At 42.1% G+C, this 22819-nt stretch overlaps 1 long non-coding RNA gene across 1 annotated transcript in view; it reads left to right on the top strand.

Annotated features, from left to right (window-relative positions):
• The window catches only part of LOC116598331, a 217074-nt gene that overhangs the window by 47487 nt on the left and 146768 nt on the right, over window positions 1–22819 (top strand). The window contains exons 3-5 of the long non-coding RNA XR_004289038.1: window positions 5294–5382; window positions 7988–8126; window positions 8365–8563. This is a non-coding gene — a long non-coding RNA (uncharacterized LOC116598331). The remainder of the gene's footprint in view (window positions 1–5293; window positions 5383–7987; window positions 8127–8364; window positions 8564–22819) is intronic.

Raw genomic sequence — 22819 nt, 5'->3', positions numbered from 1 at the left:
CCACCAAACCAACAAAACAAAACAAAACTGCCTGTAGCAACTAAAAATGTCTCCTTTATATTTCCTGGGATTTCACTTTCAAAAGATATTCTAAGTTGAGAAATCTTTTCTCTACTGTTAGATATTATCCTTTAAATTGATGCACATAAAACATCATTCATGCTTCAATGTTGTTTAATTCTAATTCTGTAACTTCCTTTTTTCCTGATGTCCTTCTGGTCAGCACCTAGAGAAATGGAAATTTTGGGGTGCCTGTGTGGCTCAGGGGTTAAGTGTCCAACTCTTGATTTTGGCTCAGGTCATGCTCTCAGGATTGTGAGATTAAGCCCTGCATTAGGCTCTGTGCTAGGCATGGAGCCTGCTTAAGATTTTCTTTCTCCCTCCCCCTCTGCCCTTCCTAAAAGAAAAAGGAGAATGAGAATGACAAGGAGAAGGAGGAGAAGAAAGAAAAAAGAAGAAGACAAAGGGGAAGAAGAAGGGGAAGAAGAAGTGGAGATTTAATTGGAAAGTAGTAGTGTGGAGATGGGAAGGACTTAGAGTGGGAAACACTAGACCATATCTAAGACTCCTATCAACCTTAAGACTATTTTTTTTAAAGATTTTATTTATTTATTTGACAGACAGAGATCACAAGTAGGCAGAGAGGCAGGCAGAGAGAGAGGGAGAAGCAGGCTCCCCACTGAGCAGAGACCCTGATATGGGGCTCGATCCCAGGACCCTGGGATCATGACCTGAGCTGAAGGCAGAGACCTTAACCCACTGAGCTACCCAGGCGCCCCAAGACTTGACTTTTGTTTGAGATATCTTTTCTTTAAAACATTATATGTCTGATATTTAAGCCCATCCAGGATATAACAGGTGGCTATATTAATACACAACTGCAGATAGTCACCTAACAAACACTCAGCCAATTCAATTTAGGTAGTGACAAGAGAGCAGTTCCCAGTGAATGGCTTATTGTTCCAGGTCTAACTTTTAAAGAGATTTCAAAGAGATTTTAAAGAGATTGGTGGCTCTGACCATAGGGTGACTTAGGAAGGTGGAAAGGAAAGTGATATCCTAATTTCCGGGGTGCTCACAGGCAACAAGTATATAGTATACTCTGCAATTCCTTTAGCTCTATGACTGTCACTTTTCTACACCCCCTTCATCACTCTCCCTGAATAAAAGTTTGACTCATTATAACACTTCCTCTCCTTCATTTCCAAGCAGTTATAAGTTACACTTTTTTTTTTTTAAGTACAAGCAACAGAAGCTGACTTTGACTAAGTTTATTTAAAAAGGGATATATTGGAAGATTAAAAGGGTACTAAATAACAAAGTTGTGGTAGTTTGCACATATGACCACATTTTTGTACCCCTCTCTGTATCCACACCCTTCACAATGTGACTTTGCCACTCCTCCCACCAAGGAGTAGGTCTTAGTTCCCACTCTCTTGAATTTGGTCCTGTGGGTTGCTTTGCCTGATGAAATGCAGTGAAAGTGATGGTGTGTCATGTGAGCCTAGGCCTCAGGATGTCTTGTATGCTTCTACTCTCTCTCCTGGAATTCTGTGCAGCTGCATGTGAATAAATTCAATGGAAGATGAGACACCATGTAGGACAGAGATAATTCCACCTGAAGTTACCCTAGATCAGCCAGCTTCCAGTTCACTAATGCTGATTGTAGATGATGTAAGAATCCTTCCAAGACCAGGAGAGAGGCCCAGTTTAGCCAAGTACAAATTACTGACCTCCAGAATTTTGAGATTAATAAATGGATATTATTTTATGCTACTAATTTTGGAGATTATTTGTTATACAGCAAAAGCTCACTGATACAAAAGCCTTGAGAAGAATAGAATCCAGGACCTGGGTCCCGTGAGGCTACTCTGCAGAGCTGCCAGAAGATGACATAGTTTCAGTTGCCTTTATTCTTTTTGGGCTCTTCCCATTCCTGGGTAAAAGAATTTGCTAGGTTCATCTTGGGTCATGAGCCCTCCTAGGACAGTGATGGAGTCCTCTGGTTTAATAGCCTTGCCTGAACCATAAGGAGTAGAGAAGGCGAAGTTCCTTGAAAAGGAGGGTAGTACCCATTATTTCCAAGAACAGAAAGAGGAGGTCCTAGGTAGATAAAATGCATGTCTATTATATGCATTTATTTTGTGTACTTACTCAAGGAGGTGAAAGACATTCTCTTTTTATCAAAGAGGTCTTGGTATAATGGAGGAGTCTGGGAAGCAGCAGTGTCAGGCAGGTAGTGGTGTGGTTACTGCTGTCACTGAGCGACCAGAGGTAACCTGGAGCCCAGAGGATGGACATCTAACTCCGACTCACTACCAGGAAAAGATTCTTGGAGGAATCAGCATTGGAGCTGAGTTCTATGAGATATATACTGAGCTACATGAGGAGGCAGGAGTGGCAAGCAGCACTGAGGTCCTTCCAGGCACTAGGAGTGGCATGAGGGAAAACCTCTAGAGTCAGAATTTTAAACTTGTCACCATAGACCAAAAGTACATAATGCTTATGCCTAGTGTGGCTCAGCTTCCACTGAGAGAAAAAAGAGTTCTTAAAACAAAACAAAACAACAACAACAACAACAAAAACAAAACTTTTCACAAGTTTCTATTGTTTTATCTCCCTGTCCTTAGACATACTTGTTAAGGAATGTATGTTTTCTACCATAAGCAGCGAGGAGCTATTGCAAGTACTTGAGCAAGGAGGGTGGTTGGGCTCTTATTTGTGTTTGAAACAAGTTGTGCTTACAGCAGAGAGAAGATGGCAAAGATCAAGAGAGGAGGCAGGGAGACCAACCACGAAGCTGTTGTTTTCTAGACAAGAAGTAATGGCTCCCATTAAGGGAGTGGAACGAGGAAGTGGCAAGGATGGGATGGACCTTTTATAATATCCTCAATGGATATATGAAGACCCCAGTTGCTTCTATCTTTAAAAGTACTGTTGTTCCCTTAAAGTTATAATGAAAAAGGCCTTTGTGTTTGATAACAGGTCTTCCTTATGTCAAATAAGACACACCTGCTGTGAAGAAATTGGTGATAAGCTTACATCCACATGGTGCAAAAAATCCCTCCTTGTTCTTGCTTAGGAAAAACAACCAGGTCTCCTTGGATCCATTCAGCCTGCAAGAGAGCCAAGCAGTCTCCACACCCTCCTAGAGCCATGGTGTGAGACGAAGGGCCGTCAAAGGCCAGCCCTGAACTAGAACCAGATGGGAGAAGATTCAAGCCAGAGACCATCATCCAAAACTCTTAATTTTCAGTGATCAGGAGTTGAATTTTCAGAGAAAGTGCATTTGATGGCTTAGTCACAGTTGGATCAACTGGAATAACAATGCAAGGAGGTATCTGCCCATGGAGGGATGAAAAGAACAGCTGCCAAGAGATCTTTGCTAGCCTTCCACAGAGGGGAGGTGGAAGAAGGGGTGCTATCCTTGCTTAAAAGGGTTGGCCACAAACCTAAAAAAAAAAAAAAAAAAAAAAAAAAAGGTGATTTGAGCTTTCCTCTTTTAATATGATAGAGTAGACTTGGAGAGTTGATGCAGATCTCCAGGGTATGTGCAAGTTGGAAGATAAAAAAATATATGCATTTATAGTGGAAAGTGTATTTCTGTTAGCACTTTAAAAAACTTGACATTTAAAAAGTATCAGTAATTCAACTGGTAGGTTACATGTTTTTTATGAGCATGAAAAGTCACAGCAGACTATATGACCTTTTCCCTTCTGTTGGAAAGTTCAGACATTTGCATTGAAAAATGCCAATATCAATACGAGGAATAAAGGCTAATGGCAATCATTAGCCTTTATTTAAAGGGAGGAGGTACCCAAGGAAAGCAATTTGGCAATGAAACCCAATTTTAGACTTGTTTTTATCTCTAAATGATACCATTGACTTGCAGAGCTTCACTGACATGACTGAAAGACTTTGTACATGGAGAGCTTGACAGCATAGTCAAGTGATTACTCTTTATCAAAGCCCTATTATAAGCCACTTGCTTTACCCATATCCTTTAAAGTTAAAAAAAAAATTTAAAGCAAATGCATTATAGCAGACACTATAAAAAGTCAAATGAGGAAGAAAATTAGTTACTTGCAATACTCCCATCACTGGAGATTCATGTTAAGAGACAACCAACCAGATTTTCTCAGAGTCATGATATCTCAAAGTTGGATGAAGGGCCAACACTGCCTTCCTCCAGATGATAGAGATTAGCATGGCAGAAAGGTAAGGAGGACACTTTTTAAGGGACTGAAGTTGAGAGACATCTCTGCAGTACTGGGTATGGCTCCTTTTTTTTTTTTTTTTTAAAGTAGATGGGGCATGAACTCATGACCCTGAGATTGAGACATGAACTGAGATGAAGAGTTGGGTGCTTAACTGCCTGAGCCACCTAAGTGCCCCTCAACACTTCTCCTTGGCAAGGGAATGTAATTCTGAGGTGCCAGTGAGGGGGCAAGGGCCTCATGGACCAGAAGTGGGGGCTGTCATTGGGTGACTTCTTGCCTCAAGGGGGCTGCCCTTAGCCTTTGCTTTCAGATGCAGTCCTTTTCTGGTGAGATGTCGTAGGACTCTTCTAAACCATCAGCCCCGCCTTGCTCACACCTAATGATGAAAGTCTGGGTGTGAGGGCAGTGTAAGCCCTGCCCAGAATTCAGAGGGCTGGCCAGCTGTACCATTGCTCAGACCCAAACAAAAGACCACGTGGTCGCTCTTTTCCCTGTGATTTTGCTCCTCTGCGGACCTGTTTAGTGTATTTTCATTATGTCTCTCTTTCTCCCATTCCTGCCAAAGGTCAAGGGGAGTTATTTCACTTGGTGAAGATCTCTCCTTTACCTGGTGAAGATATCTCCTAGCACTGAAATGTTTCAGGACAGCTATAATTTACAGGTAGTTCAATGCTGTGTTTAGAGCAGGACCTTCATGAGCCCTGAATGTTCTGACTTTCAGAGTCCCCACCACACAAAATATCAAATATACCAGCTGCACCCGCATCCCACATTAAATATACTTTTTTGTTTTAAGAATCTTTGTAGTGTTTTTATATTTGTGCTTTAGAAATTATTAGGCTCCATGTTATACATTTAATTTATGATTGGTTATGAGTTCCCAACAATTACCGTGGACACTATGAATAGGGGAATTTGTGAAGTGAGAAAACTGAACCTATAAGTTGTATTTGATGGAATTAAATCCTTAGGAATGCTGAATTTAATGGTGAATGAAGCTGGCATGTTGGTACATTTTGTAGACATTTAATTAAACATTTATTAATTTTTACATTTATTGTTTTCTTTTGTAGACTTGGAGCCAACAACTGTTTTTCTACCTGGGTCTCGTACATTTTTCTAGGCTTCTAGAAGCTCTTAGCTCAGGGATCTCATTGCATTGGTAAGATTCTTACAGAATAGTAACTTGCAAACACTTTGGCTTCAGGACCCTTTTATACTCTTAAAAATTATCAAGGGCCCCAAATAACCTTTTTATTTTTAAGTGTGGGTTGTATCTACTAATTAATTATTATATTAGAAATTACAACTAAGAAATTTAAAAATCACTTATCTACTAATTTATTTTAAAATGATAATGAACTGATTAAAACTTACATAATTCACATTTTTTGGTGATAATTATATTTTTCAAAAAAAAAATTCAGTGGGGACAGTGGCATTTTTGCAAAACTCTTTAATGTGTGACTTAATGGAAGACAGAGTATCATAACTTTTTCTGTATTCAATGTGTTGCCATAAACATATGTTTTGCTGGTGTTGTTAAAAAAAAATTTAGCCACTTGCAGATATGTAGTTATAAAAGGGAAAGGTACTTTAATGGGCTTCTTTTTTAAAAGATTTTATTTATTTATTCATGAGAGACAAAGAGGCTGATCCGGAGGGAGAAGCAGGCTCCCTGCTGAGCAGGGAGCCAGATGTGGGACTTGGTTCCAGGACACTGGGATCATGACCTGAGCAGAAGACAGAAGCTTAACCATCTGAGCCAACCAGGCGCCCATTTAGTAGACTTTTTTTGGTACTAAATCAAAACTTGACTGCCGGTTTCTTAAAGTTGGTTATAATGTGGAATCTGAGACCATATCAATGAAATTTTCATATTATGTTACTTTAGAATCCATTGGCTATTTTGCACTGAAGTCAGTGTTTTGCCTGTGTATAATTTTGCAACATGGTGTATTGGGCATTTGGAAAATGGTGATTAACTGAATTATGCAGATCATCCAGGTGTTAACATATTTCTTTATATGACATCAAAATATCACTTTCATTAATGCCACCACAAATCCCATCAGAAAAGGCTTTACGTATTGGAAAGCTGGAAAGTTAATGATGGCATATATATTTTCCAAAATCCTATTTTCCATGCGAAAGCTTGAATGTTACTATTGACAACATATACTGTCAGTTGCTTTCCTTTACATAACATTTACTTAATTTTTGAGAACCTGCCTGCCCATTACTCAAGTCTGAATGCCCATAGTTTTCCATTTGCTCTTTCATGTACAAATGGTAATCTGTGAAAAAAGTTTAGTTTGCATTGCAACTCCAACAATTGAGCTGATGCCTTTCCTTAAGACAACCGTGGTACTTGGACATGTGTAGAAGTACACTGATCTTCCCATTTCCCCATGTAGAGTCTTTATTATTATTATTTTTTTGAGAGAGAGTAGATATACGTTTGAGTGGGGGAGGGGCAAAAGGAGAGGGAGAAGGAGAATCTCAAGCAGGCTCCAAGCCCAGGGTGGAGCTCAGTGTGGGTCTCGATCTTACAACCCTGAGAGCAGGACCAGAAGATCAAAACCTGAGCCAAAATCAAGAGTCAGTTGCTTAACTGAGCCACCCCAGTGCCCCTCATGCAGAATCTTAAAAAGACATGTGTTCAAGGGCTGAAATTTAACAAAGTAATAATTTTTCTGCTTCCTCAAAGACATGCTTAAGTGAAATGACATTTTTTTTTCCTCCTGTGAGTGGGTGACATTGGAGAATGCAATGGCCACTAGCATGGTTTGGTGGCAGCTTTGTGCACCTTTTCTTTTGTACCAATGTGTAAATACATTGGAAGAAAAAAAGAATGTCTTGGTGTTATTATGAATACTGTTTTGACTTTGTGGGTCCTCTGTTAAGTTCTGGGATCCAGAGTTCCACCAACCTTACTTTGACAGCTGCTGTGATACACAGCCCTGATGTATGTACCAGACAGTGGCGGGTACATAATACATGTTCAATCACTTGTAGCTAAAGCCATGTTTTCTTTGCCTTACTAAGCATCATTTTGATCTTTTTTCTTAAAAGATTTTATTTATTTATTTATTTGAAATAATGAGCCAGGGAGAGGGGCAGAGAGAGGGAGAGGGACACGCAGACTCCTTGATGAGCAGGGAGCCCAATGCAGGGCTTGATCTCAGGACTCCCAAGATCATGACCTGAGCGGAGGTCAGATGCTTAACCAACTGAGCCATGGAGGCGCCCCTTCATTTTGCTCTTTTAAAAACAAGGCTACAGGGCACCTGGGTAACTCAGTGGGTTAAGCCGCTGCCTTCTGCTCAGGTCATGGTCTCAGAGTGGGATCGAGCCTTACTTTGGGCTCCCTGCTCAGTGAGGAGCCTGCTTCCGCTGCTCTCTCTGCCTGCCTCTCTGCCTACTTGTGATCTCTCTCTCTGTCAAATGAATAAATAAAATCTTTAAAAAAATAAATAAATAAAATAAAAACAGGGTTAATATTACTCACCTCAATAGGTAGTTGGTTGTGGAGCTTAGAGGAATCAAAGTCTAAGCAAAGATGCCTAGAACAGTGTCCAGTACATAAAATATGTGTGACAAATGCAAAATATTATTATTAATATTGCCAGTAATAGGTCATATAAAACTTTTCCTAGAGAGTACCAGTAGGATCCCTTCATATTTCTACTGCCAGTGCTTGACTGGACTCTCTTTCCTTTTATTATTTATTTATTTATTTATTTATTTATTTATTTATTTGAGAGAGATAGAGGGAGCCCAGAGGATGGACATTTAACTCAGACTAACTACCAGGAAAAGATTCATGGAGGAATCAGCATTGGAATCGAGTTCTATGAGATATATACTGAGCAACATGAGGAGTGTACATGAGTGCTACATGAGGTGTGTACGCATGTGCACATGCACTTTGAGGGGACGGAAGAGGGCAGAGAGAGAATCAGAGAATTCTAAGCAGGCTCCACTCCCGGCACTTGATCTCATGACCCTGAGATCATGACCTGAGTGGAAATCAAGGGTCAAATGCTTAACCAACTGAACCACCCAGGCATCCCAAGGACTCTCTTTCCTACTGAGACTTGTACATGAGTACCTCTTTTTCCTTTTCATATTCATCCTTCAGGCCAAGGCTCCTGCTGCTTCTGGGATTTGCTCCTGTGTGCTCTGGGACAGGGCCTCTATCAGGAATTCCCACTTGTTCGAGGGCCAGCTCTCGAAATCTAGTCTAGACACCCTAACGAGGTGGAGGATGTAATTACACCTTGAAACACTCTGTGTACCAGTAACCCAGCTCCTCACGTGTGTGACTCAAGCTCCAAGAGGTCAGTGAAATCTAATGATTCAGATAAAGTGGAAGTAGAAACCTTGAGGTCCAGGGTCCAGTTGCTTTTAGGACACAGCAGGTTTTTTTTTTTTTTCCTGAAAACCAATTTCTCCATCAGTTCAGTTGAGTTTAGAGCAACAAATGTGTCTTGTGAAAATCCTAGACGCACACGCTGTGTATGCTGCTCCGTGTACCACACCGCGGCAGCTGCTGGGCGGATTATTCTCTGGGCTGCCTCATACTCATCCCTGCCTTCCCCTGCCCTGCCCTGTGCCTGGGAGGCCATCTTTATGGCCAGCATCCCCATTCTCTTCCCCTCTGGCCTCCTGTTGGATTCCATCTATGGCAGGGACTAGCAGGACAGAGATTAGACAGAGGAGAAACAGGTCACTGCTCCCTACTCCTAGCTGGTTCTCCTTTGGCCCTAGTTTCTGTCTGGTGACTCCTCTTCCACCATTGCAGTTGGCGATCTCTCTCACGTAATCTGGTAGGGCCATTTTCTGCTCTTGTCCCTTCCAGGGGGTTACAGCCTCCCTCCCTAGCTAGTCCCTGGCACATTACTACTCTCTGCCATTCTCTTGTTCCTGCCTGCCCACATCCCCGAGCCCTCCCTCATGATGCTCTTTCCAGTGAAGTCTTTGTGCGTGCCTTCTGTTCTCTGGCTGGACCCTGACTGACACCAATAGGATCCTGCCCCCTAGAAGCTCACCTTCTTTGTTTGTTACCCCAAACCTCAGTCAATTGTATGCCGTGTCCGCAGCTGTTCCATCTAAGAACTGGCTCCCCTGCTAGTGCACAACTGTATCCTACTTTGTTTCAGGTAAAAAAGAGGCTTTTATCATCAGCTAAATAGAAAATGAATATACTTCCAAAATATAAGACAAGGATAAAAGAACAATTTTGTGAAAATCAACCCCAGGATTATTGTAGTTAAGAGCCCATGTACAGATGCTCTGCTTAGGCTGGAAACTTCCCAGCTATATGACTGTGATGAAGTCACGTAACTTCTTTGTGCCTCAGTTTCTTCATCTTAAAAATGAACACCATGATTCTATCTACTTCCTAGGGTTGTGAGGATTCACTGGATTAATTTATGTAAGCATATGTAAAGCTTAGAACACTGGCAGGCACACAGAAAGCTCTGCATGCATTTAAGCCACCACTGTTGGATGATGACGATGATGGTATGGTGATGGAGTCATCTGACTCAGGTTCTGAGCTGGAGGGTTATTAGCAAGGGGGTGTGACTCATCAGCCCCAGACTGTGGCTCTCTCCCTGACATAATAGGAGTTTGGAAAGGACTGTCTTATTTTGTGGCTCCATGTTTTTTGTTTCTCTCTGTACCATCTGAAATTATTGATATACTGCAACAATTTGTCCCGGGGACCAGCAGCGGATCGTCTCCTTACGCTTTAGGAAACACGGTCAGGGAAACTAATAACCGTTATGTCACAGCAAACAAAGAATAAGCAAAATGTAAGAGACAGCACAGAGGGATGAGTGACAAACATGGGGTGGAGATTTGAGGGGGAAGCCACTGGCCAGGCCTATCAGAGTCTGATTTGGGGTTGGAAAATGCAGAGAAAGGTTTCTCAGGGTTAGAGAGAATAGCCTCTTTGCAGGAAGGTGCATAATTTAGCAAGGTATGTTCAGAAAAGGACAGTATTGGGGAGGAGTCAAGATGGCGGAGAAGTAGCAGGCTGAGACTGCTTCAGCTAGCCGGAGATCAGCTAGATAGCTTATCTAAAGATTGCAAACACCTGAAAATCCATCGGCAGATCGAACAGAAGAAGAACAGCAATTCTGGAAACAGAAAAACAACCACTTTCTGAAAGGTAGGACCAGCGGAGAAGTGAATCCAAAGCGACGGGAAGATAGACCCCGGGGGGAGGGGCCGGCTCCCGGCAAGCGGCGGAGCAACGGTGCACAAAATCAGGACTTTTAAAAGTCTGTTCCGCTGAGGGACATCGCTCCAGAGGCTAAACCGGGGCGAAGCCCACGCGGGTTCAGCGTGGCCTCAGGTCCCGCAGGGTCACAAAAGGAGCAGGGGTGTCTGAGTGTCGCAGACCTTGCGGGTATTGGAACGGGAAAGCCGGCTACAGAGACAGAGCCGACAGTAAGCTCACAGCTCGGTGTTACCTTGAACTGGTCGCAGGCTCGGAGAGCTCGGAGCGCGGCCGGAGGTCAGGCAGTTGGGAGTAACTGGGCGCTGTTCTCTGAGGGCGCACTGAGGAGTGCGGCCCTGGGCTCTCGGCTCCTCCGGGCCGGAGACCAGGAGGCCGCCATTTGTATTCCCGTCCTCCAGAACTCTACGGAAAGCGCTCAGGGAACAAAAGCTCCTGAAAGCAAACCCGAGCGGATTACTCACCCCGGCCCCGGGTAAGGGCGGTGTAATTCCGCCTGGGGCAAAGACACTTGAGAATCACTACAACAGGCCCCTCCCCCAGAAGATCAACAAGAAATCCAGCCGAGACCAAGTTCACCTACCAAGGAGTGCGGTTTCAATACCAAGGAGAGCAGCAGAATTCGGAGGAGGAGAAAGCCAAGCACGGAACTCATGGCTTTTTCTCTGTGATTTTTTTTTAGTCTTGCAGTTAATTTAATTTTTTTCTTTTTCATTTTTTGTTTTTTTTTTTCTCGCCTTCGGGTAAAATTTTTTTTTTTTTTAACTGTTACCTTTTTCTTTTTTAACGATTTTTTACTAGTTTATCTAATATATATATTTTTTCTTTTTTACATTTTTCTTAGGTGTTTTCCTTTTTTTTTTTAATTCTTTTCTTTTCTTTTTTCTTTTTTTTTTTTTTAACCTCTTTTTATCCCCTTTCTCCCCCCTCACGATTTTGGATCTCTTCTAATTTGGTTAAAGCATTTTTTCCTGGGGTTGTTGCCACCCTTTTAGTATTTTACTTGCCCCTTCATATACTCTTATCTGGACAAAATGACAAGACGGAAAAATTCAACACAAAAAAAAGAACAAGAGGCAGTACCGAAGGCTAGGGACCTAATCAATACAGACATTGGTAATATGTCAGATCTAGAGTTCAGAATGACAATTCTCAAGGTTCTAGCCGGGCTTGAAAAAGGCATGGAAGATATTAGAGAAACCCTCTCGAGAGATATAAAAGCCCTTTCTGGAGAAATAAAAGAACTAAAATCTAACCAAGTTGAAATAAAAAAAGCTATTAATGAAGTGCAATCAAAAATGGAGGCTCTCACTGCTAGGATAAATGAGGCAGAAGAAAGAATTAGTGATATAGAAGACCAAATGACAGAGAATAAAGAAGCTGAGCAAAAGAGGGACAAACAGCTACTGGACCACGAGGGGAGAATTCGAGAGATAAGTGACACCATAAGACGAAACAACATTAGAATAATTGGGATTCCAGAAGAAGAAGAAAGAGAGAGGGGAGCAGAAGGTATACTGGAGAGAATTATTGGGGAGAATTTCCCCAATATGGCAAAGGGAACGAGCATCAAAATTCAGGAGGTTCAGAGAACCCCCCTCAAAATCAATAGGAATAGGCCCACACCCCGTCACCTAATAGTAAAATTTACAAGTCTCAGTGACAAAGAGAAAATCCTGAAAGCAGCCCGGGAAAAGAAGTCTGTAACATACAATGGTAAAAATATTAGATTGGCAGCTGACTTATCCACAGAGACCTGGCAGGCCAGAAAGAGCTGGCATGATATTTTCAGGGCACTAAACGAGAAAAACATGCAGCCAAGAATACTATATCCAGCTAGGCTATCATTGAAAATAGAAGGAGAGATTAAAAGCTTCCAGGACAAACAAAAACTGAAAGAATTTGCAAATACCAAACCAGCTCTACAGGAAATATTGAAAGGGGTCCTCTAAGCAAAGAGAGAGCCTACAAGTGGTAGATCAGAAAGGAACAGAGACCATATACAGTAACAGTCAACTTACAGGCAATACAATGGCACTAAATTCATATCTCTCAATAGTTACCCTGAATGTTAATGGGCTAAATGCCTCTGTCAAAAGACACAGGGTATCAGAATGGATAAAAAAACAAAACCCATCTATATGTTGCCTCCAAGAAACTCATTTTAAGCCCGAAGACACCTCCAGATTTAAAGTGAGGGGGTGGAAAAGAATTTACCATGCTAATGGACATCAGAAGAAAGCAGGAGTGGCAATCCTTATATCAGATCAATTAGATTTTAAGCCAAAGACTATAATAAGAGATGAGGATGGACACTATATCATACTCAAAGGGTCTGTCCAACAAGAAGATTTAACAATTTTAAATATCTATGCCCCCAACGTGGGAGCAGCCAACTATATAAACCAATTAATAACAAAATCAAAGAAACACATCAACAATAATACAATAATAGTAGGGGACTTTAACACTCCCCTCACTGAAATGGACAGATCATCCAAGCAAAAGATCAGCAAGGAAATAAAGGCCTTAAACGACACACTGGACCAGATGGACATCACAGATATATTCAGAATATTTCATCCCAAAGCAACAGAATACACATTCTTCTCTAGTGCACATGGAACATTCTCCAGAATAGATCACATCCTCGGTCCTAAATCAGGACTCAACCGGTATCAAAAGATTGGGATCATTCCCTGCATATTTTCAGACCACAATGCTCTAAAGCTAGAACTCAACCACAAAAGGAAGTTTGGAAAGAACCCAAATACATGGAGACTAAACAGCATCCTTCTAAAGAATGAATGGGTCAACCGGGAAATTAAAGAAGAATTGAAAAAAATCATGGAAACAAATGATAATGAAAATACAACGGTTCAAAATCTGTGGGACACAACAAAGGCAGTCCTGAGAGGAAAATATATAGCGGTACAAGCCTTTCTCAAGAAACAAGAAAGGTCTCAGGTACACAACCTAACCCTACACTTAAAGGAGCTAGAGAAAGAACAAGAAAGAAACCCTACGCCCAGCAGGAGAAGAGAAATCATAAAGATCAGAGCAGAAATCAATGAAATAGAAACCAAAAAAACAATAGAACAAATCAACGAAACTAGGAGCTGGTTCTTTGAAAGAATTAATAAAATTGATAAACCCCTGGCCCGACTTATCAAAAAGAAAAGAGAAAGGACCCAAATAAATAAAATCATGAATGAAAGAGGAGAGATCACAACTAACACCAAAGAAATACAAACTATTATAAGAACATACTATGAGCAACTCTACGCCAATAAATTTGACAATCTGGAAGAAATGGATGCATTCCTAGAAACATATAAACTACCACAACTGAACCAGGAAGAAATAGAAAGCCTGAACAGACCCATAACCAGTAAAGAGATTGAAACAGTCATTAAAAATCTCCAAACAAACAAAAGCCCAGGGCCAGACGGCTTCCCGGGGGAATTCTACCAAACATTTAAAGAAGAACTAATTCCTATTCTCCTGAAACTGTTCCAAAAAATAGAAATGGAAGGAAAACTTCCAAACTCATTTTATGAGGCCAGCATCACCTTGATCCTAAAACCAGACAAGGATCCCACCAAAAAAGAGAGCTATAGACCGATATCCTTGATGAACACAGATGCGAAAATACTCAACAAAATACTAGCCAATAGGATTCAACAGTACATTAAAAAGATTATTCACCACGACCAAGTGGGATTTATTCCAGGGCTGCAAGGTTGGTTCAACATCCGCAAATCAGTCAATGTGATACAACACATCAATAAAAGAAAGAACAAGAACCATATGATACTCTCAATAGATGCTGAAAAAGCATTTGACAAAGTACAGCATCCCTTCCTGATCAAAACTCTTCAAAGTGTAGGGATAGAGGGCACATACCTCAATATCATCAAAGCCATCTATGAAAAACCCACCGCAAATATCATTCTCAATGGAGAAAAACTGAAAGCTTTTCCGCTAAGGTCAGGAACACGGCAGGGATGTCCGTTATCACCACTGCTATTCAACATAGTACTAGAGGTCCTAGCCTCAGCAATCAGACAACAAAAGGAAATTAAAGGCATCCAAATCGGCAAAGAAGAAGTCAAATTATCACTCTTCGCAGATGATATGATACTATATGTGGAAAACCCAAAAGACTCCACTCCAAAACTGCTAGAACTTATACAGGAATTCAGTAAAGTGTCAGGATATAAAATCAATGCACAGAAATCAGTTGCATTTCTCTACACCAACAGCAAGACAGAAGAAAGAGAAATTAAGGAGTCCATCCCATTTACAATTGCACCCAAAACCATAAGATACCTAGGAATAAACCTAACCAAAGAGACACAGAATCTATACTCAGAAAACTATAAAGTACTCATGAAAGAAATTGAGGAAGACACAACGAAATGGAAAAATGTTCCATGCTCCTGGATTGGAAGAATAAATATTGTGAAAATGTCTATGCTACCTAAAGCAATCTACACATTTAATGCAATTCCTATCAAAGTACCATCCATCTTTTTCAAAGAAATGGAACAAATAATGCTAAAATTTATATGGAACCAGAAAAGACCTCGAATAGCTAAAGGGATATTGAAAAAGAAAGCCAACGTTGGTGGCATCACAATTCCGGACTTCAAGCTCTATTACAAAGCTGTCGTCATCAAGACAGCATGGTACTGGCACAAAAACAGACACATAGATCAATGGAACAGAATAGAGAGCCCAGAAATAGACCCTCAACTCTATGGTCAACTAATCTTCGACAAAGCAGGAAAGAATGTCCAATGGCAAAAAGACAGCCTCTTCAATAAATGGTGCTGGGAAAATTGGACAGCCACATGCAGAAAAATGAAATTGGACCATTTCCTTACACCACACACAAAAATAGACTCAAAATGGATGAAGGACCTCAATGTGCGAAAGGAATCCATCAAAATCCTTGAGGAGAACACAGGCAGCAACCTCTTTGACCTCTGCCGCAGCAACATCTTCCTAGGAACAACGCAAAAGGCAAGGGAAGCAAGGGCAAAAATGAACTATTGGGATTTCATCAAGATCAAAAGCTTTTGCACAGCAAAGGAAACAGTTAACAAAATCAAAAGACAACTGTCAGAATGGGAGAAGATATTTGCAAATGACATATCAGATAAAGGACTAGTGTCCAGAATCTATAAAGAACTTAGCAAACTCAACACCCAAAGAACAAATAATCCAATCAAGAAATGGGCAGAGGACATGAACAGACATTTCTGCAAAGAAGACATCCAGATGGCCAACAGACACATGAAAAAGTGCTCCATATCACTCGGCATCAGGGAAATACAAATCAAAACCACAATGAGATATCACCTCACACCAGTCAGAATGGCTAAAATCAACAAGTCAGGAAATGACAGATGCTGGCGAGGATGCGGAGAAAGGGGAACCCTCCTACACTGTTGGTGGGAATGCAAGCTGGTGCAGCCACTCTGGAAAACAGCATGGAGGTTCCTCAAAATGTTGAAAATAGAACTGCCCTATGACCCAGCAATTGCACTATTGGGTATTTACCCTAAGGATACAAACGTAGTGATCCAAAGGGGCACGTGCACCCGAATGTTTATAGCAGCAATGTCCACAATAGCCAAACTATGGAAAGAACCTAGATGTCCATCAACAGATGAATGGATCAAGAAGATGTGGTATATATACACAATGGAATACTATGCAGCCATCAAAAGAAATGAAATCTTGCCATTTGCGACAACATGGATGGAACTAGAGCGTATCATGCTTAGCGAAATAAGTCAAGCAGAGAAAGACAACTATCATATGATCTCCTTGATATGAGGAAGTGGTGATGCAACATGGGGGCTTAAGTGGGTAGGAGAAGAATAAAGGAAACAAGATGGGATTGGGAGGGAGACAAACCATAAGTGACTTTTAATCTCACAAAACAAACTGAGGGTTGCTGGGGGGACGGGGTTTGGGAGAAGGGGGTGGGATTATGGACATTGGGGAGGGTATGTGCTTTGGTGAGTGCTATGAAGTGTGTAAACCTGGTGATTCACAGACCTGTACCCCTGGGGATAGAGTATTATGCCTCCATCAGAAAGGATGAATACCCAACTTTTGTAGCAACATGGACGGGACTGGAAGAGATTATGCTGAGTGAAATAAGTCAAGCAGAGAGAGTCAATTATCATATGGTTTCACTTATTTGTGGAGCATAACAAATAGCATGGAGGACATGGGGACTTAGAGTGGAGAAGGGAGTTGGGGGAAATTGGAAGGGGAGGTGAACCATGAGAGACTATGGACTCTGAAAAACAATCTGAGGGTTTTGAAGGGACGGGGGGTGGGAGGTTGGGGTACCAGGTGGTGGGTATTATAGAGGGCACGGATTGCATGGAGCATGGGGTGTGGTGCAAAAATAATGAATACTGTTATGCTGGAAATAAAAAAAAATAAAAAATAAATTAAATATTAAAAAAAAAAAAAAAAAAAAAAAAAAAAAAAAAAAAAAAAAAGAAAAGGACAGTATTCATAAAGAAGTAATGACTCCTTAACAAAAAGGGGCAGCAATGGCGGAAGAAGAACTATCTAGAGCAGCGGTTCTTAGTATGTGGTTCCCAGAGCTGCAGCATCAACAAGACTTAGGAACTTGTTGGAATGCACATTGCCAGGCCCCCAAACTTCCTGAATCAGGAACTTTGGGGATAGGACCCTCCGGGCAGACTGGGAGTCTAAATGCGTGCTAGAGTTTGAGAACCACTGGCCTAGAGGAAGATGGGAGAGTACTGGCAGTAACGGAGCCTGAGATTTTGCACCCAATACCAGTGAGGGCCTTTGATGAGCACTTTTTCTGTGGCAAGTTTTGTGCTAGTCACTCTACCCGTTCTGCCTCCTGTAATCCTCACAACAACCCTGACAAGTAGATATACTCTTATGCCTATTTTATGAATGAGCACACGGTATCTTGGGTTGGAATTTGATAACCATTTCACCCCCAAGGCAATAGAACCTAGAATAATAAGGCCATTGGGTGGTTGAATGAAAGCCAGAGGATGACTTCAAAGTGATTGTCAAAAGATTGCCTAAGGGGGCACCTCGGTGGCTCAGTGGGTTAAGCCTCTGCCTTGGGTTCAGGTCATGATCTCAGGATCCTGGGATCGAGCCCCACTTTGGGCTCTCTGCTTAATGGAGAGCCTGCTTCCTCCTCTCTCTGCCTGCCTCTCTGTCAACTTGTGATCTCTATCTGTCAAATAAATAAATAAAATCTTTAAAAAAATGGCCTATATGTGGAATTTGAGAAACAACAAAAATGATCATAGGAGAAAAGAGAGAGGCAAAGCAAGAAGCAGACTCTTATAGAGAACAAACCAAACTGATGGCTAGCAGAGGGGAGCTGGGTCGGGGGGATGGCTGAAATAAGTGATGGGGATTAAGGAGTGCACTTGTGCTGGGTACCTGGTATTCTGTGTAAGTGTTAAATCACTAAATTGTATACCTGAAACTAATATTGCACTGTATATTAACTAACTAACTTTAACTCATTAAATAAGCTCCCCCACCCCCCAGAAAAGATTACCTACAGCAGCATTGTCTCATGAACTTCTGTGATGGTGGTAAAGTTCCACATCTGCGCAATCTGATATGATAACCACAAGCCACGTGTAGTTAGTGAGTTGACTAATGACTGCTAGTGTGACTACTGTCACCAAGGAACTGAATTTTACGTTTTATTTAATTTTAATGAATTTAAATACAAATAGCCAGATGGGGCCAGTGGCTACCATCTCAGACAGTATGGATCTAAAATCATAGAGCAAGTAAGTTCAAGGGCAGGACTTGACCTTAGGTCTGACTCCCAAAGTCATGGGTTTGTCCGCTATTGCTCCTAATAACATAGAGCATCTCTTGCTCATTGTCTGAGAAGCCCTGGGATCTTTTCCTGGTGAAGGCCCCAGGAAATTACCTCCCTGACCTGGGGTGGCTCTTTGAGTACCATATCCTTAGCTGATTAGTGTTTGCTCCATGGTTGCAAGTAAAGCTAGAAACTAGTCACACAAGCTAACCCCAAAATGTTCCCCATGTTGTGGGAGACCACTGACTGGTGGCTGTCAGATCAAAGAGGTTGCATACTGACATCGTCCCTTCCTGAGATTTTTTTACTGTGCCCCCCACCCCACCCCTTAGTTTAATATTCGACATTGGGTGGCCCAACTAGAGACTCTAGGAGGTCTTCTGGAAAAGATATTTCTTAAACTGAATTCCAGAACTCGAGCACATTTTATTTTTGACTTTCTTGATTCTCCGTGGAGCTGATGGAACGTTGCAAACTCCTGCTCCCAGGAATTCTTGGCCTCCTCAGCCCTATAAACTGTCCAGATCCACCCCCTGCCTTTCTCTCCACCATCCAATGACCTCATTATTCTAGGCCAGGAGTTGGCAGAAGTTTTCTGTAATGAGCCAGGTAGTAAATATGTCAGACTTTGGGAGCCATGGAAGGCCTGTTTCATATTCTTCTTTGCTTGAGTTTATTTTCCCCCCTTTTTTGCTTGTTTTTTTTGTTTGTTTGTTTTAAAGGCAACCTTTTAAAAATGTAAAAACCATTCTTAACTCTCAGGCAGAATTTGGCTCAGCAGCCATAGTTTAATCCCTGTCCTATGCTCTCTTGGGAACAAATATTTTTCAGACTTCAGCAGGCACCAAGGATATTCTAGGCAAGCTCATTGACACCATAGATCCCTGTGTTCCTCAGAGATCATGGTTTAGTGGCATTGAGCTAGAGTGCAGGAACTGTATGGTGGGTAAAACGAACATTGTAAACAACAGTTCTAATACAAATGGCCCACGGTCCACCTTTTGAGAAAACCAGTCAGAGGTGCAAGGGCTGTTTGAGCTCATTCAGTGATCAGCCCCATCAGTGGACAGATCAGGGAATCAAGGTTCAAGCCAGGGAAGGGAAGGGACCTGGCCTGAGACTTCCTGCTTTGGGGCCCCAAAGAGAGTGAGCTATAGGAGGAAGATGGCGCCGCCAAAGGCAGAACAAGAAAATGGAGAGAAACTTGGATCTTTGGTGATTTAATTTAGCTGCCAGGAGCAAGCCTCCCCTGAAGGTCGCCATACCGAGGCGCTTTCAACAAAACCTCCTTTATTGCTTAAGCCACTTTGAGTCCAATTCTCTGTTGCTGGCAGTTGAAAGCACCCTAACGGATACAGACCCCTCTTTCCACCCGTCTTCTTTGATCCACCTCTTTTGAGAGAACCGTCTTTGAAGGAAGACTCCCAAGGCATCATCCAAATGTTTAATCCTTTAAATGTCAAGGCCTTTGTAATAGGCTGGGTAGGTCACACATACCTCCCTGCACCTGAAGGCAGAGTGCGCAGAGTTGAATTGAAAGTGGGCCAGGGCTGGAATTGGGAACATTTGGCTTGTAATCTTGCTTCTATCATCACTGTGAGTGTTTGAAATGGGCAAATCACTGAATTCTCCGGGCCTGGCTTTCTCATCTGGAAAGTGAGAAGGGGTGGAAGGAATAGTTTTTGAGGCCCCTTTTGTTCTAAATATTCCCGTTGCATTCTAATTGTCAACACTCTCTCCTTGATGTTTCTAACCTCACTCCTTCCCTCTCCCTCTTCCTCCCCATCCATTCTTTGTATTATTTCTCCTCCCCTCCCTCCCTCCCCCTTCCTTCCTCCTTTCCTCTCTTTTTCCCTCCCTCCTTTATTCCTCCCTCCCTTCCTTTCTTCCTTTTTTCTTTCCATTTCTTTCTTTCTCTCCCCTTCTCTTCCCCTCTTTTTTTTTTTTTTTCTTTTTCTTCCCAGAGAAGAAACACAAGAAGCCCCCAGAGCATTGACTTTGGCCCATTCTATTCTTTCGTGACAGAAATTATATCCCTGAGGAGCTCATATGTATTTGCATTTGAATCAACAACCCTCAAAGGTTTCTCTAGGGAACTTGAACATTTCCTTCCTAGTTTGAAGAATGGAGCTAATGGACAAAACATGAATTTTGATCAGGTGGAAACACATTTTTTTTCCATTTGGTAAAAAAAAAAAAAAAATCAGACAAGTCCATAGCACAGCAACAATGATGAAAAAAAAAAAAAGAGAGAGAGAGGCGCTCACAGTTGAGTGTGGCAGTGGTGGTGGAGTCCCAGACCCTGAGAGAGTAACCACCCCCCTCTTGGCCGCTTTTTCTCTTTGCTGAGGGAGGAGGACTTTACCTCGTTCCACCTTCAACATGTTGTGACAGGAGCCAGGGAAGCCTGCGTGGTTGGAGCTCACACTCACGTGAAATCATTCTCGTTTGACTTTTAATAACGTTTATTCTTTTTCCCTTTAAATCCTAAAGTATTACACATTCAAAGCAGAAAATGAAGCAAAACAGAAAACACACAAAAGAAAGAAGAAGAAACACAAATCACCAGTAATCCCACAACCCAGAGATGACCACATGTGGTTTTTCACTGTTTTGTTTCAATCTTTCTTTTCCAATCACTAAAGCAATATACGCTCAATGCTCAAGCAAATGCTAAAAGGAAAAATTAATCACAGCTAATCCCATGGCCAATGACAGTCGCTTGGAGTCTCTGAATGCCCCACCCTGCCCAGCCCTCCCAGCCGGGCCCCATGCGCCCGGATTTCATGTTCTGAAAACTGTGGGCATTGGCCCTGGCAGAGGGGCATAGCATATTTGGTTCAGTGCTTTGGAATGATGTCCCCCCGAGGGCTGGACCCAGGGGAGGGTCTGTGCACATGAAAACCAGCTCTGCAGAAACACACAACCACCAGGGCTCCCCTCCCCGCATCAGAATTTAAACAGTGTCTGGAACTCTCCCACAAGAGCTTTTTCTAACTGATTGGAATGCCGCTTGTACTCCTAGGCGGCAGTACGGCCTAAAACAGTTTTGTTGTTGTTGTTGTTTTAGTTTGCAGAGTTAGCTTCTGATGTCATAATATAATTGACTCTCTTTCTCTTCAAACCGTTCCTTTTTCTGTCTTTGTTACTTCTGCTAAAAATGAACCATCAATGTATCTAACACCCAGACTCTCATTTGGCCGCATCCTTTCTGCCCAGAGAAAGTCCTAACTCTTTTCCTGCTCGGTATATGATAAAGAGTAGTGGGATAAGCATTCCACTGGCTCTGGAATCAGTTTGACTTGGATTTGAATTCTGCTCCTGCACTCGGCAGCATGTGAGCTTGCGTGAATTAATTAACCTTCTTGAAGGTTTTCTAGAAGGTTACAGCAGTCATGAGTAAAAGGTTACTATGTGCCTAACACTTTTCTTACTGCATTGCATATATTAACTCATTTAGTCCTCATGACTACCTTATAGGTATCACTATTCTCATTTTACTGGATAGAGAAATTGGCCCAGGGAGGTTAAACCACTCACCTCAGTTCACACAGCTAAGTGGCCAAGTCAGAGTTCAGACTCAGATAGTCTGTTATGAACTATTCCTCTACTTACCCCTCCAGTTTACTCCAAAAGGTATCACAAGAGTTGAGGAAGACGGTATATATAATGCCTAAAGCCTGACCAATCCACATGCTTCACTTCTTTAAAAAAGCCTTAGAGAAAATTTTCCTTACTAAATACTATTATCCTGTCATTCCCCGCCCCCTGACCACTTTTTTTTTTTTTTTTTGGTTAGAGTGGCAAAATGGGAATTTTAGGAATGCAGATGGTCTATAAATTTTTAATGGCCAGGTCATAAAAACACGATTGTATATTCTGCATTTACTGGGTTCCAAGTACTGTGCTAAATATTTTAAATAAATGATCTCAAAGAGTCGTCGTGGTGACCCTGTGAGGTTTGCACTGGACGGTCCTCATCTCACAGATGGCATGACTCTGCTTGGTATGGTTACGTAACCTGGCCAGGTCACACAGGTGAGGGACATAGCCAAGATTCAAACCGAGGCTGCTTCACCTCAGATCTTGAAATCTTCATCAGTTTGACTAAACGAACACTGTTCTTTGTGGTGATAAAGCTTTTCTCCAATGGGGGTGGAGTTGGGAAGAAAGAGAAGGATTCTTTCTGAAGGAATGTGAAATGGTCCTCCCAGGAGGGATGTTGGTGGATATTACGGCATCCGAGGATGGGGGCATCACTGCTGGGCCCAGTCATGCAGACAGCTGATGGAGCAAGGGCGTGCACGTGTGGCTGAAAGCACTGGGGGGACTTGACAGTGTACCCACCCCCAGCCTTCTCCTTGCCTCACCTCTGAGCGGTCCTGATAGACATAGGGGAGGATTGGACTTCCAGATATTTTCTTAGCATGGGGACCCAAGTGTGGGGGGTGTCGGGCTCAGGGAGTGAGATTAGGAAATGAAGGT

This window comes from Mustela erminea, chromosome 9 (genome assembly GCF_009829155.1).
Source record: "Mustela erminea isolate mMusErm1 chromosome 9, mMusErm1.Pri, whole genome shotgun sequence".
In the NCBI taxonomy this organism is placed as follows: Eukaryota; Metazoa; Chordata; class Mammalia; order Carnivora; family Mustelidae; genus Mustela; species Mustela erminea.
Note: the sequence above shows the minus strand (reverse complement) of the source record. Positions and strands in the feature narration are given on the sequence as shown.